The 15,041-nt window shown below is 44.7% G+C and overlaps 1 protein-coding gene across 1 annotated transcript in view; it reads right to left on the reverse strand.

Moving 5' to 3' along the window:
• LOC137376602 (endoplasmic reticulum membrane-associated RNA degradation protein-like) overlaps nucleotides 1–3,123 on the reverse strand; it is a 119,118-nt gene extending 115,995 nt beyond the window's left edge. The window contains exon 1 of the mRNA XM_068045475.1: nucleotides 3,102–3,123. The gene's annotated coding sequence lies outside the window, so the exon portion shown is untranslated. The remainder of the gene's footprint in view (nucleotides 1–3,101) is intronic.
• Nucleotides 3,124–15,041: the final 11,918 nt, after the last annotated feature.

Here is a 15,041-nt window from a genome sequence, read left to right on the forward strand (position 1 = left end):
AATGAGAATGCTACTAACTGAATCAAGCTGACTCTTAAGAGGGAAAAAGATTCATGCGTATCAGCAATAATGGAAAGTAACCCATTTTTGCATTCATTATTCTGCTATTCTGAGTTTGTTTCTTTTAATAAAAGGAACTTTACCCAGGAGGAGTTCTTTAAAACTTCCTGCCTGTGAGTTATGGCACTTATTTGACTTGCTTCACAATGTCCAAGTGTATTTGGAACCAGCGTGGTATTAAAGTTCTCATTAAACTGAAGCTTTATGAGGCTTGTCATTACCAATCTCCTGTATGGATGTGAAACATGGGCACTGTAGAAAACACTCTGAACAGCTGGAAAGGTTTCACCAAAGACAAATTCACACCTTACTTTGTATTTGGTGACAAGAGATTATTAACAATGAAGTGCTGGGACATGCTGATAACACAAGCATTGAAATTATGATAATCAATGTTCAGCTATGTTAGGTTGGAATGATCAGATGGATGACATACAGTTCCTGAAGCAGCAGAACTAGTGGATGGCAGGAGGAAGCAAGGTGCACTACAAAAACTCCAGAAGGACACCTTGAGGATTCACTTGAAGCAGTGAATCATCATTGCTGACTCTTGGAAACCCCTAGCCTGAAAGAGATATCAGTGGCATGCTGGAGTGAGAAAAGGAGTAAAGGGGTTTGAGCTACAACTCTGTGCCATTGTGGAGGCAAGACATGAGAGATGGAAGAATCGGCAACATCAGAAGGATCAACAGGAGAACCCTCCCTTTCTCCTGTTCTCAGGAATGTGAAACTTGTAGCATACAGGTCTGACATGTCTCAACCCACATTCTCATCAAAGCATCTATCTATCAAGGAATTATGCTCTCTTCATTGCTGGCCCCCATGTCCGTGGCTGAGTAAATAATTTTGTCAAATGTCTGTGGTGCAACATGTTGGTGCCTATTCCTGGGGGAAGCCCAAATGTGCGTAGGAGTAATGTCAGAATTTAAAACCAGCGAAAACAATGCGGTTTACCCATTCAGAGCGCAGATAATCTTCCTGCTGCTTGGCTTTCTAGGATCATCATGCCCATTGGGGCATTGATTGCACCATAATGAACCAGACTAATTTCTAGATGTTTAAGGACTGGGATTGGGCAGAATAAAGAGACTGTAAATCGATATTTGATTTTCGCTTTGTCTGATCTTTGCTTGCTCACTCTGTGCCCAAAGAGGAAAAGTGTGCCTGTCCCAGCATTGCCTTTGCTTACTTGATAAGCACACATTTATATTGAATTCAAACTGATCTGAAGAGGGCTCCCTTGTATAGTTTTTGAGAACAGTTATAATGAAGACTGAAAGGAAGCAATGGAAGATGGGAAAAAGTTAAAAGCATAATCCAGAACAAATGCTTTGGCAATCAACCTTAAGGACTACTGGTACTGGGATTTAGCTTTTCTAGTTGCTTGACCTAAATCCATGAAATCCTGTGAAGAGTCACTTCTTTTTCAGTTAAGTTCAATTAAAGATTCAGAGCTGAATAAGTTATGAAAACATTAAAAAGGCAAGATGCCTGATTTAATATTTTGCATTTTACATAATGACTTACCACATTGAAACCTTTCAAAGTGTTTCTTCGAAAGAAAGACTTGCATGTGTGTCGGCTGGTCAAGTGGTCGCACTCTTGCCTCTCGGTCAGAAGGTTGTGGGTTCATAATCCTACTCCAGATCTTGAGCACAGATATTTAAGCTAACCCTCCAGTCCAGCACTGAGGAAATGCTGCATTGTTGGAGGTGCCAGCTTTCGGATGAGATGATACATAACGCCCCATGTGCCATCTCAAGCGGACATAAATGATCCCATGGCACTAGTTCAAAGAGCAGGGGAGGCATCCCTGTTGCCCTGGCCAATATTTATCCCTCAACCAAATCACTAAATCAGATTATCCGGTCATTATTACGTTGCTGTTTGTGGGAGCTTGCTAGTTGCAATTTTTTTATTCATTCATGGGATGTGAGCATCGCTAGCAAGGCCAGCATTTATTGCCCTCCCTAACTGCCCTTCAGAAGGTGGTGGTGAGCTGCTTTCTTGAACTGCTGCAGTCCATGTGGTGTAGGTATATCCACAGTGCTGTTGGGGAGGGAGTTCCAGAGTTTCGACCCCGGTTGAACCCGTGCTTCCTGCATTACAACAGTGACTACACTTCAAAAGTACTTAATTGGCTGTAAAGCATTTTGGGACATCCTTAGATCGTGAAAGGTGGCATATAATTGCAAGTCTGTACTGTACGAAGTGACCGGCCAGATTACGTGGCTTAAAGTCACCATTCTGATTTCAAAAGAAGATCGGCCACCTGGTCAGATCTCCAGGCCAGAAGAGCTGGCGCATTAAGTGCCAGCATTTAAAATATACTGAGGTCTGGATTTGACATTGCTACAGTATTTTATGGGCCAAAAAAAGGCACAACGATGACCAATCTAGTAGGGTAGAGGACCACCTTGCCTGAGATGCACTGGCATTCGGGCTACTGTGAAACTGGACAGGTTATTTTTTAAAGGTGTCTATTGAAATGAAGCACTTGTGCTCATTTCCAACCCAGATTATATATATATTTTTACACTTGTCAGAGCTTGCGATGCACAGGTTCCAGCTGTTATTAATGGGTCTTGAGCAGCCTAACCAGCAGTTCTTAAAGGCTGCTAAAAATACGGTCCTAGTATTTGAAAGTTTTAATATTCTGTGAAGTGCTTCTGATTCCACAAAACAATTACGGGTCACTGTCAACTTGCCAACAGTCCCCTCCCAATCACCTCCTCCGGACCTACCTGTGGGCCTCATTACCAGACAAAATCAGGTGCCTCATTGCAACTCGCCTAATGTATTCTGATGTGGGCCAAGGACAAATTTAGTTTGGGCCTCAGGTCTCTTGATTACTGCCCGCGACCAGATTCGTGACTGGTTTCAGGTGTTGACGAATTTAGGGCCCTCAATTAATTCCTTTAACTAATGCCTTTCAATTAATTCCAAGCTGAGTCACATAGCAGAAATTAGTTTACCGTATGCAAAGACCAGTTCAAAGTACATTTATACCAGCAATTTCAGAGAAAGATGTTCAAACTTACCAGTTAAAAGCTGATATTAGCCATTTGTTGCAAATTTTCCAGGGTCATTTCACAATTTTATTTTGATCCAGTTGTGTCTTCCTAGGTGCTTTGAGACAAATAATAGCTTACACACCTAGAAATCTAAAGAAAATACACAAGAATATTAATGTGAATTATGGATTTATTTTTAATTTGTACCTAGGATGTTAGCCAGGCTGGATAATGATGGAAAGTTGGCTTCCCTGAAGGACATTAGTAAACCAGTTGGGTTTTTAATGACAACCTGTATGCTCACTTTTACTGATACCAGCTTTTTAAGAAAATGAATTAAAAGTCTCAAATTATCACGGTGGGATTTGAACTCATATTCTTTGACTACTAGTTCAGTATCAGAACCACACACCCTGAGTTAATTGGTATAAATTCATTCTTACTTTTTCTTCATGTGTCAGCGATTACTCCAAAAATTCTGGCTGATGAATCCACAGTGTTGTCACCATACTCTTGCACAAGTGGTATACAAGATATCCATCATATCACTAGAGGCCGAACATAGCACATATCTGAGATTCCCAAGTTATGGTTCCACAGCCTTGATGGGCTGAATTTTACTACCCCTCCAACATCGGGGGTCGGGAGAGGCCTGCCACGCCGCCTGACACGGGGAAGTCCCCACCGCATTTTACTGGCGGTAGCGAGGCCTTGGTGTGGCCCCACCCCCGTCACTCGCAGCGGGGCCTTCATTTTAATATGCAAATCGTATTAAAAATAAAGAATAATTACCTACGTGGTAGTGACAGGTGTCCCATGTCGATATTCCAGCCGTCAGCCAGAATCCCCACGCCTTCAGAACTACATTTGAAAGTTGGAGGTTGGAAAGGGAATTTAAAATATCACTGAAATTTTATTTGTCATTTCACGGTGGCAGCACCTTTAAAAATGGCAGTGGCGCAGGTCACCGTTGCCAGGGACGGAGCGGCCACCCCCTCTACATCATCAGAGGCAGCCGCTCCATTTAAATGAGCCCCCGCGCAAAATATCGTGGGGGCTCAGTGACGGCGGATCCACGCAGGCAGACTGGTGAGATCAGAGCCAGCTGCCGATAATTCAGGGGGTGCATTTACATGATTGTCCCTGAAGGTATCCTATCTTTATGCGTCTTCCAAAATACTATTATGTGCTATGAAAATGTGCCCTTTTCTGACAAAAAAATCAAGAGATTGCATTGTGGAGCCAGACTTAAATGTCCCAAGATCTTTGCTTAGCTCAGAGACATTAGGGCCCACGTAACCAAAGCAAGCTTTGTAGTGCATTGTCCCTCCCCCGCTCATTGAAATTATTCCATTAAATTTATACCATCAGTGAATTGTCCTACCAAGGGCTTATCGATAATTTCCTGAATAATATTTTTGAGGTTAGTTGACTGCTGTTAGCTGATTTTCCTGTCCCTGCCTAATTTTATTTTTTTCTATAAACAGCAAAAGAGCAACCTCCTACATCTCTTTACCTGTAGACATGATGCATAAACCAGGTTGTGTGCATTCTGGCTACAATTTCATTGTCTCATAATAATGGATTTTGGACATACTCCATAGTGAGTAGAGGATAAACAATTCCAAATCAACACAATGCTATATACTTCCACAGACACAAAACATTCCTGCATGCTTTTGTTTTTCCTCTTTGAAAGTTGCTCTGAAAGGACGCTACAGACTGGTATCTATCAGGATCAGAACCCCTTCATCAGTCCTTGTTATAAAGTAGCTTTGTCCTATAATTAGCCAATAGCCACATGTAACTAATTGGGAATCTGGATTTTAAAAAATTCATTCATGGGATGTTGGTATCGCTGGCTAGGCCAGCATTTATTGCCCATCCCTAATTGCCCTTGAGAAGGTGGTGGTGGATGTGACTAATTGCATTTCTGATTAATAAATGATGAGTAATTAACACCATCATTGAGCATGTGATTCTAAAACTTATATTTGTACGACGTAAGCATGTGTACTTTAACCGTTCTGTGCATTTGTTGGTAAAATGGAAAGCAGAGTGTGCGAGTGTTTTTTGATCAGTGTGAGTGCTTTACTTTGTTTATTGCATACTGCTAGATGTTTGGTAAATATACACTGTGAAGTACATTTACCTGTATCTGAGGCTTTTTCTACTAAAATCAGGGAGTGTGACTAGAAAAGTGTTTAGCTTAGCCACACCTGTAGCTCGGCAACAATTTCAATTGGACAACACTGTTATGAACACTGTCGGTGGATCCTCTGTTTGTGGATGGATCCTAGGGCAAGATGATCCAGAAACCATAGTCACTTTGGTTCAACAGGCCTCAGTGACTTGATCAAATGCTGCGATCAACAGCGCAGAACTGATGTATTGCTCTGGATTGCTGATGTATTGTATGATGTATTTAGTGAAAAGGTTAAATATCCTACTCTCTTTTCAAATCCTCGTTCTATTTTCTGCCCATGAAGCAAATTCTCATCTTTAAACACTGTCTTTCAGCTGGAATATCCAGATCTCAGACTTGCCAATGGGTGGTTGCTGCACAGCACTCATGAGGAGTTGACAGGAGATGCCCTTGTAATAAGAATCATTGAAGGTGGCAGGACAAGTTGAGAGAGCGGTTAATAAAGCATACAGGATCCTAGGATTTATCAAAAGGGGCAAAGAATACAAAAGCAAGGCAGTTAAGTTAAACTTGTATAAAACACTGGTTTGGCCTCAGCTGGAGTATTGTATCCAGTTCTGGGCACCACACTTTAGGAAGGAGGTGACAGTGTTAGAGAGGGTGCAGAAAAGATTAATGAGAATGGTTCCAGAGATGAGGAACTTCAGTTACGTGGATAGATTGGAGAAGTTGGGACTATTTTCCTTGGAGAAAGAGGTTGAGAGGAGATTTGATAGACATATTCAAAATAATGAGGGGTCTGAACAGACTAGATATAGAGAAACTGTTCCCATTGGTGGAAGGATCTAGAACCAGAGGGCACAGATTTAAGGTAATTGGCAAGAGAAGCAATGGCGACATAAGGAAAATCTCGTTCATGCAGCGAGTTGTTAGGATTTGGAATGTACTGCCTAAGAGTGTGTTGGAGGCAGATTCACTCGAGGCATTCAAGATGGAATTGAATTATTATCTGAAAAGAACGTGCAGGGCTACAGGGAGAAGGCCGGGGAATGGCACTAGGTGTATTACTCCTTCAGAGAGACAGCATAGCCACGGTGGCCCGAATGGCCTCCTTGTGTGCTGTAACCATTCTATGAAGAAGCGACAGATAATGTTAATTTTTTCCTCCTTCTCAAAGTGAAATGCTCAAATCATAAATGCATTCTAACAAGCTGCACAAGATCTGACCAAAACGTACGAAGTTATGGGAGCTGGATAAAGGGACAGACAGCTCTTGAAAATGCAACCATCCAGATGAGAAGCAGGCTATCACACTGGTTTCAAACCCATTGTGTTGCCTGTAATGCAGCACATTTGCAGTCAAATATCTTAACACATCAAAATTTAGATGTCAGCTGTTCAACCATTCTATCAGATCGTGACTGTTATAGAAGAGGATTGACTGACTCTTTTCAGGTCTACAGTGCCATGTTAGCCCCAGAAAAAAAAATACCAACCGGCATACAGTAACTTCGTTGTAAGGATTTAGAACTGCTGGTGCACCAGATGAAAAACAACTGTTGGAACTTGCATACTAGTCAAAGGTTACTCACACCAGGAGGTCATTATCAAATATGGATGTGCTACTTGGGAAAAGCAGTACTGGTAAACATAATGACATTGCCATGTGTGTAGTGTGTTGTTTCAAGGCTTTGTTTCAGGACATGTTTATTCATTAAGTGTTACACAGATGGGAGACCATTGAATCTATACACACACATATCCCTTCACGTATAGATGCTACATTGTTATGTAATTTTTAGACTGTGTTGCCAAATTTATTGAATTGACTTCTGTATTTATTCCAACTTCATTTGTAATGAGGATATTAAATATATTGTCTGCCAAACTTGGAAACAGAATAACTATTATTCAGTGTTGACATTTAAAAAATACTTAATCTTACTGCACCCCTTCAAATTTGGAAACTTTAAGTGCTGAAATATGCCTTTGTCTGCTGAAGTGTGCAATTATCATTAATTGTTTCCACTGATGACCAATTATTAATTGGATGCTTATACAACTGATTCCAAAAGGCAATAACTAACACATTTTTATCCAATCTTTAACGAATTATATACTATTAATATTCTTTGGAAAAGTAAATACATTTTTGACTCAATTACCCTTCGGAAACTCTACCGAATATAGTCAGAAACAATTATTGATGATTGCATACTTCAGCAGAGAAAGGCACAATTCCTGATGCTGATTTAAGCTGAACTTATATTTTCTGTCAGTTTTGAAGGTGTCAAGTTCCTTTCAACATCACCCTCTGAAACTATATTCAAGATGGAAGGCTTCCTGATTAAGTGTTGAAAATTGTTAACATCTGTTTTCTTAATAAATGCTCCAGCCTTCCATGCATCGTCCATGTGCTGCAATATTATATTTTGAATCATACCAAGAAATTATAGAAATGTATACGGTATTATGACAACATTTGAGATACACATTTCCTATAATTAACAATTTAACTAGACCATTTTTTTTTTGAGGTGGAAATATGATTAAACTGAAATTTTACAGAGCTGCAATAGGATTTCCAGACACAAAGTCATTGGGATAGATTTTGATTGTGTGCAATGTTGTAAAACGGGTGATAGTGAGTCAGTAACCCGTTCTACATCTCTCATTTTTATTTGCATTATAGTTAATTGCTGTCGCCCATTTTACATTATCACACAAAGTCAAAACCTACCCCATGGTGTTTCTAGATCTCACAGTTCCTCATACATATAATAATTTAAAAAATGCTTAAAATACACAGCAAGTCAGTCAGCACCTGTAAAGAAAAAAAGGCAGATTTTGAGTGTGTACCCTTTGACACATCACACTTCACTGGTCTTCATTTGTTTGAGAGATATGGGTAATGCCTGCAAGAACGGCATTTATTGCCCATCCTTAGTCAGCAGGAGAAGATGCTAGTGAGCCATCTCCTTCAACCATATTGGCTATCTTTTACAGATTTATTTCCATCCAGAGGCTCCATGATCTTATCTTTAGTAAGTTTCAATAACTTTACCCACAATGGATGTCAAACCTGCTTTTCTGAAGTTTCCAGGGTCACCTGCAACCTTTTGTTAAAATAGGATTATCATCTGTCTTTCCAGTTCCCAGGCACATTTCATTGATTTCTGGAAGATTTGTGCTAGAGTTCCTGAGATTTCCTACCTTGTTTTCTTAAGGATTGTCAAATGCATCTTACTGGCTCTGGAGATTTATTTAAGGTTGCACAACTGTATTATTATTACCTGTGCAACACCCTCCAGATCTCTTTCCAAATCAAGTAAGTTGCTTATTTCATGTGATATGAAATGAGGTTTTGCTGATGCAGTTAGATGATGTAGGGTAGCAGGAGGCTCGTATGGAGCATAAACAATGGCATATACCAGTTAAGCCGAATGGTCTGTTTCTGTCCTGTATGTTCTATGTAATTTTATATGTAATCTCCTCCTTAGCAAAGACTGAGGCAAAAAGCTTATTTAGAACTTTTGCAGCTTGTCTGGCAAAACCCGTGAGGGAGAGAGTGAGAGGAGCCAGAACAGCCCGAGGAGCAGCAGGACCGGAGGTTTCAAAAAATGCGCCAGAAATGGGAAGGTAAGTTGAGCTATAAAGTACTTACCTCATGATTCGGCGGACACAGGGACTGCTGGGTAAGGGAACTTATATATCGGGCAGTGGCTAAACCCGAAACACTACACGTATAGTGTCTCCCACCCATCCTCCTCCGCTAACCAAAAAAAAAGGACTCTTGTGTGGAGGGTTTGGTAAGGTAAGGTTTTCCTTTATTTTTTATTTTATTTTTTTTATTCTCTGTTGTCAATTTAGAGCAGAGGGGATGGAAGCTAGGGCAGTTGCATGCTCCTCTTGCAGGATGTGGGAGGTAAGGGTCACCACTTGTGTCCCTGCTGACTTCACCTGCAAGAAGTGCATCCAACTCCAGCTCCTCACAGACCGCGTTAGGGAACTGGAGCTGGAGCTGGATGAACTTCGGATCATTCAGGAGGCTGAGGGGTGATAGAGAGCAGTTATAGGGAAGTAGTGACACCTAAGTTACATGATAAAGGTAGCTGGGTGACCCAGGGGAGGGAAAGGGAACAGGCGCACAGTGCAGGGATCCCCTGTGGTTATTCCCCTCAGGGTTTCATGGAGGCACCCAAGATCACGTCGTTGGCACCAGCTAGACCTCATTGTCACAAGGCGAGCCGCCTTAAACAGTGTTCAAATCACACGCAGCTTCCACAGTGCGGACTGCGACACCGACCACTCCCTGGTGTGCAGCAAGGTTAGACTCAGACCAAAGAAGTTGCATCATTCCAAGCAGAAGGGCCACCCGCGCATCAACACGAGCAGAATTTCTCACCCACAGCTGTTACAAAAATTTCTAAATTCACTTGTAACAGCCCTTCAAAACACTCCCACAGGGGATGCTGAGACCAAGTGGGCCCACATCAGAGACGCCATCTATGAGTCAGCTTTGACCACCTACGGCAAAAGTGCGAAGAGAAATGCAGACTGGTTTCAATCTCATAATGAAGAGCTGGAACCTGTCATAGCCGCTAAGCGCATTGCACTTTTGAACTACAAGAAAGCCCCCAGCGATTTAACATCCGCAGCACTTAAAGCAGCCAGAAGTACTGCACAAAGAACAGCTAGGCGTTGCGCAAACGACTACTGGCAACACCTATGCAGTCATATTCAGCTGGCCTCAGACACCGGAAACATCAGAGGAATGTATGATGGCATGAAGAGAGCTCTTGGGCCAACCATCAAGAAGATCACCCCCCTCAAATCTAAATCGGGGGACATAATCACTGACCAACGCAAACAGATGGACCGCTGGGTTGAGCACTACCTAGAACTGTACTCCAGGGAGAATGCTGTCACTGAGACTGCCCTCAATGCAGCCCAGCCTCTACCAGTCATGGATGAGCTGGACATACAGCCAACCAAATCGGAACTCAGTGATGCCATTGATTCCCTAGCCAGCGGAAAAGCCCCTGGGAAGGACAGCATTACCCCTGAAATAATCAAGAGTGCCAAGCCTGCTATACTCTCAGCACTACATGAACTGCTATGCCTGTGCTGGGACGAGGGAGCAGTACCCCAGGACATGCGCGATGCCAACATCATCACCCTCTATAAAAACAAAGGTGACCGCGGTGACTGCAACAACTACCGTGGAATCTCCCTGCTCAGCATAGTGGGGAAAGTCTTTGCTCGAGTCGCTCTGAACAGGCTCCAGAAGCTGGCCGAGCGCGTCTACCCTGAGGCACAGTGTGGCTTTCGTGCAGAGAGATCGACTATTGACATGCTGTTCTCCCTTCGTCAGATACAGGAGAAATGCCGTGAACAACAGATGCCCCTCTACATTGCTTTCATTGATCTCACCAAAGCCTTTGACCTCGTCAGCAGACGTGGTCTCTTCAGACTACTAGAAAAGATCGGATGTCCACCAAAGCTACTAAGTATCATCACCTCATTCCATGACAATATGAAAGGCACAATTCAACATGGTGGCTCCTCATCAGAGCCCTTTCCTATCCTGAGTGGTGTGAAACAGGGCTGTGTTCTCGCACCCACACTTTTTGGGATTTTCTTCTCCCTGCTGCTTTCACATGCGTTCAAATCCTCTGAAGAAGGAATTTTCCTCCACACAAGATCAGGGGGCAGGTTGTTCAACCTTGCCCGTCTAAGAGCGAAGTCCAAAGTACAGAAAGTCCTCATCAGAGAACTCCTCTTTGCTGACGATGCTGCTTTAACATCTCACACTGAAGAATGCCTGCAGAGTCTCATCGACAGGTTTGCGTCTGCCTGCAATGAATTTGGCCTAACCATCAGCCTCAAGAAAACGAACATCATGGGGCAGGATGTCAGAAATGCTCCATCCATCAATATTGGCGACCACGCTCTGGAAGTGGTTCAAGAGTTCACCTACCTAGGCTCAACTATCACCAGTAACCTGTCTCTAGATGCAGAAATCAACAAGCGCATGGGTAAGGCTTCCACTGCTATGTTCAGACTGGCCAAGAGAGTGTGGGAAAATGGCGCACTGACACGGAACACAAAAGTCCGAGTGTATCAGGCCTGTGTCCTCAGTACCTTGCTCTACGGCAGCGAGGCCTGGACAACGTATGCCAGCCAAGAGCGACGTCTCAATTCATTCCATCTTCGCTGCCTTCGGAGAATACTTGGCATCAGGTGGCAGGACTATATCTCCAACACAGAAGTCCTTGAAGCGGCCAACATCCCCAGCTTATACACACTACTGAGTCAGCGGCGCTTGAGATGGCTTGGCCATGTGAGCCGCATGGAAGATGGCAGGATCCCCAAAGACACATTGTACAGCGAGCTCGCCACTGGTATCAGACCCACCGGCCGTCCATGTCTCCGTTATAAAGACGTCTGCAAACGCGACATGAAATCGTGTGACATTGATCACAAGTCGTGGGAGTCAGTTGCCAGCATTCGCCAGAGCTGGCGGGCAGCCATAAAGACAGGGCTAAATTGTGGCGAGTCGAAGAGACTTAGTAGTTGGCAGGAAAAAAGACAGAGGCGCAAGGGGAGAGCCAACTGTGCAACAGCCCCAACAAACAAATTTCTCTGCAGCACCTGTGGAAGAGCCTGTCACTCCAGAATTGGCCTTTATAGCCACTCCAGGCGCTGCTTCACAAACCACTGACCACCTCCAGGCGCGTATCCATTGTCTCTCGAGATAAGGAGGCCCAAAAGAAAAAGATTCCCCTCAATAATAAATATACCGTTTTGGATACTGTTGGGGGGGGGGGGGGGGGGAACGACCTACCAGGGGAAAGCCACAGCGGCCAGGTCTCTGGCACTCAGCCTGGCTCTGTGGCTCAGAAGGGAAGGGGGGGAGAATAGGAGAGCGATAGTGATAGGAGATTCAATGGTTAGAGGAACAGACAGGAGATTCTGTGGTCGCGAACGAGACTCCCAGATGGTATGTTGCCTCCCGGGTGCCAGGGTCAGGGATGTCTCGGATCGAGTCTACGGGATTCTTAAGGGGGAGGGGGAGTAGCCAGAAGTCGTGGTACACATCGGTACCAATGACATAGCTAGGAAAAGGGATGAGGACCTGAAAAGCTAATATAGGGAGTTAGGTTGGAAGCTAAAAGGCAGGACGAGCAGAGTAGTAATCTCAGGATTGATACCGGTGCCACGTGCTAGTGAGGCTAGAAACAGAGAGCGAGTGCAGCTGAACACGTGGCTACAGAGCTGGTGCAGGAGGGAGGGCTTCAGATATGTGGATCATTGGGATACCTTCTGGGGAAGGTGGGACCTGTACAAGAAGGACGGGTTGCATCTGAACAGGAGGGGCACCAATATCCTGGGCGGGAGGTTTGCTAGGGCTCTTCGGGAGGGTTTAAACTAGTTTGGCAGGGGAATGGGAACCGGAGCTACGGATCAGTGGATGGGGTAGCTGTTGAACAGGCAGATACAGAGTGCAGAGAGTCTGCGAGGAAGGTGAGACAGTTGACAGGGCAAAGTTGCAGCCAGTATGATGGGTTGAAGTGTGTCTATTTTAATGCAAGAAGTGTCAGGAATAAGGGTGATGAACTTACTTGGAGCTATGATGTTGTGGCCATGACGGAGACTTGGATGTCACAGGGGCAGGAATGGATGTTGGGTGTTCTGGGGTTTAGATGTTTCAAAAGGAATAGGGAGGGAGGTAAAGGAGGTGGGGGAGTGACATTGCTAATCAGGGGTAGTATCACAGCTGCAGAAAGGGAGGTCGTCGAGGAGGGTTTGTCTACTGAGTCAGTATGGGTGGAAGTCAGAAACAGGAAAGGAGCAGTCACTTTATTGGGAGTTTTCTATAGACCCCCCAATAGCAACAGATACACGGAGGAACAGATTGGGAGGCAGATTTTGGAAAGGTGCAGAAGTACCCACACTTTTTGGGATTTTCTTCTCCCTGCTGCTTTCACATGCGTTCAAGCCCTCTGAAGAAGGAATTTACCTCCACACAAGATCAGGGGGCAGGTTGTTCAACCTTGCCCGTCTAAGAGCGAAGTCCAAAGTACGGAAAGTCCTCATCAGGGAACTCCTCTTTGCTGACGATGCTGCTTTAACATCTCACACTGAAGAGTGCCTGCAGAGTCTCATCGACAGGTTTGCGGCTGCCTGCAATGAATTTGGCCTAACCATCAGCCTCAAGAAAACGAACATCATGGGGCAGGACGTCAGAAATGCTCCATCCATCAATATTGGCGACCACGCTCTGGAAGTGGTTCAAGAGTTCACCTACCTAGGCTCAACTATCACCAGTAACCTGTCTCTAGATGCAGAAATCAACAAGCGCATGGGAAAGGCTTCCACTGCTATGTCCAGACTGGCCAAGAGAGTGTGGGAAAATGGCGCACTGACACGGAACACAAAAGTCCGAGTGTATCAGGCCTGTGTCCTCAGTACCTTGCTCTATGGCAGCGAGGCCTGGACAACGTATGCCAGCCAAGAGCGACGTCTCAATTCATTCCATCTTCGCTGCCTCCGGAGAATACTTGGCATCAGATGGCAGGACCGTATCTCCAACACAGAAGTCCTCGAGGCGGCAAACATCCCCAGCTTATACACACTACTGAGTCAGCGGCGCTTGAGATGGCTTGGCCATGTGAGCCGCATGGAAGATGGCAGGATCCCCAAAGACACATTGTACAGTGAGCTCGCCATTGGTATCAGACCCACCGGCCGTCCATGTCTCCGCTTTAAAGACGTCTGCAAACGCGACATGAAATCCTGTGACATTGATCACAAGTCGTGGGAGTCAGTTGCCAGCGTTCGCCAGAGCTGGCGGGCAGCCATAAAGACAGGGCTAAAATGTGGCGAGTTGAAGAGACTTAGTAGTTGGCAGGAAAAAAGACAGAGGCGCAAGGGGAGAGCCAACTGTGCACCAGCCCCGACAAACAAATTTCTCTGCAGCACCTGTGGAAGAGCCTGTCACTCTAGAATTGGCCTTTATAGCCACTCCAGGCGCTGCTTCACAAACCACTGACCACCTCCAGGCGCGTATCCATTGTCTCTCGAGATAAGGAGGCCCAAAAGAAGAAGTAACAGGGTTGTTGTCATGGGTGACTTCAACTTCCCTAATATTGATTGGAACCTCCTTAGTGCAAATAGTTTGGATGGAGCAGATTTTGTCAGGTGTGTCCAGGAAGGTTTCCTGACTCAATATGTAGATAGGCCGACTAGAGGGGAGGCTATTTTGGATTTGGTGCTTGGCAACGAACCAGGCCAGGTGGCAGATCTCTCGGTGGGAGAGTATTTCGGTGATAGTGATCACAACTCCCTGACCTTTACTATAGTCATGGAGAGGGACAGGAGCAGACGGGATGGGAAAATATTTAATTGGGGGAGGGGGAATTACAATGCTATTAGGCAGGAACTGGGGAGCTTAAATTGGGAACAGATGTTCTCAGGGAAATGCACGACAGAAATGTGGAGGTTGTTTAGGGAGCGCTTGCTGCGACTGCTGGATAGGTTTGTCCCGATGAGGCAAGGAAGGGATCGTAGGGTGAAGGAACCTTGGATGACGAGAAATGTGGAACAGCTAGTCAAGAGGAAGAAGGAAGCTTACTTGAGGCTGAGTAAGCAAGGATCAGACAGGGCTCTAGAGGGTTACAAGGTAGCCAGGAAGGAACTGAAGAATGGACTTAGGAGAGCTAGAAGGGGACATGAAAAAATCTTGGCGGGTAGGATTAAGGAAAATCCCAAGACGTTCTACACTTATGTGAGGAACAAAAGGATGGCCAGAGTGAGGG

Source organism: Heterodontus francisci, chromosome 13, assembly GCF_036365525.1.
Source record: "Heterodontus francisci isolate sHetFra1 chromosome 13, sHetFra1.hap1, whole genome shotgun sequence".
Classification (NCBI taxonomy): Eukaryota; Metazoa; Chordata; class Chondrichthyes; order Heterodontiformes; family Heterodontidae; genus Heterodontus; species Heterodontus francisci.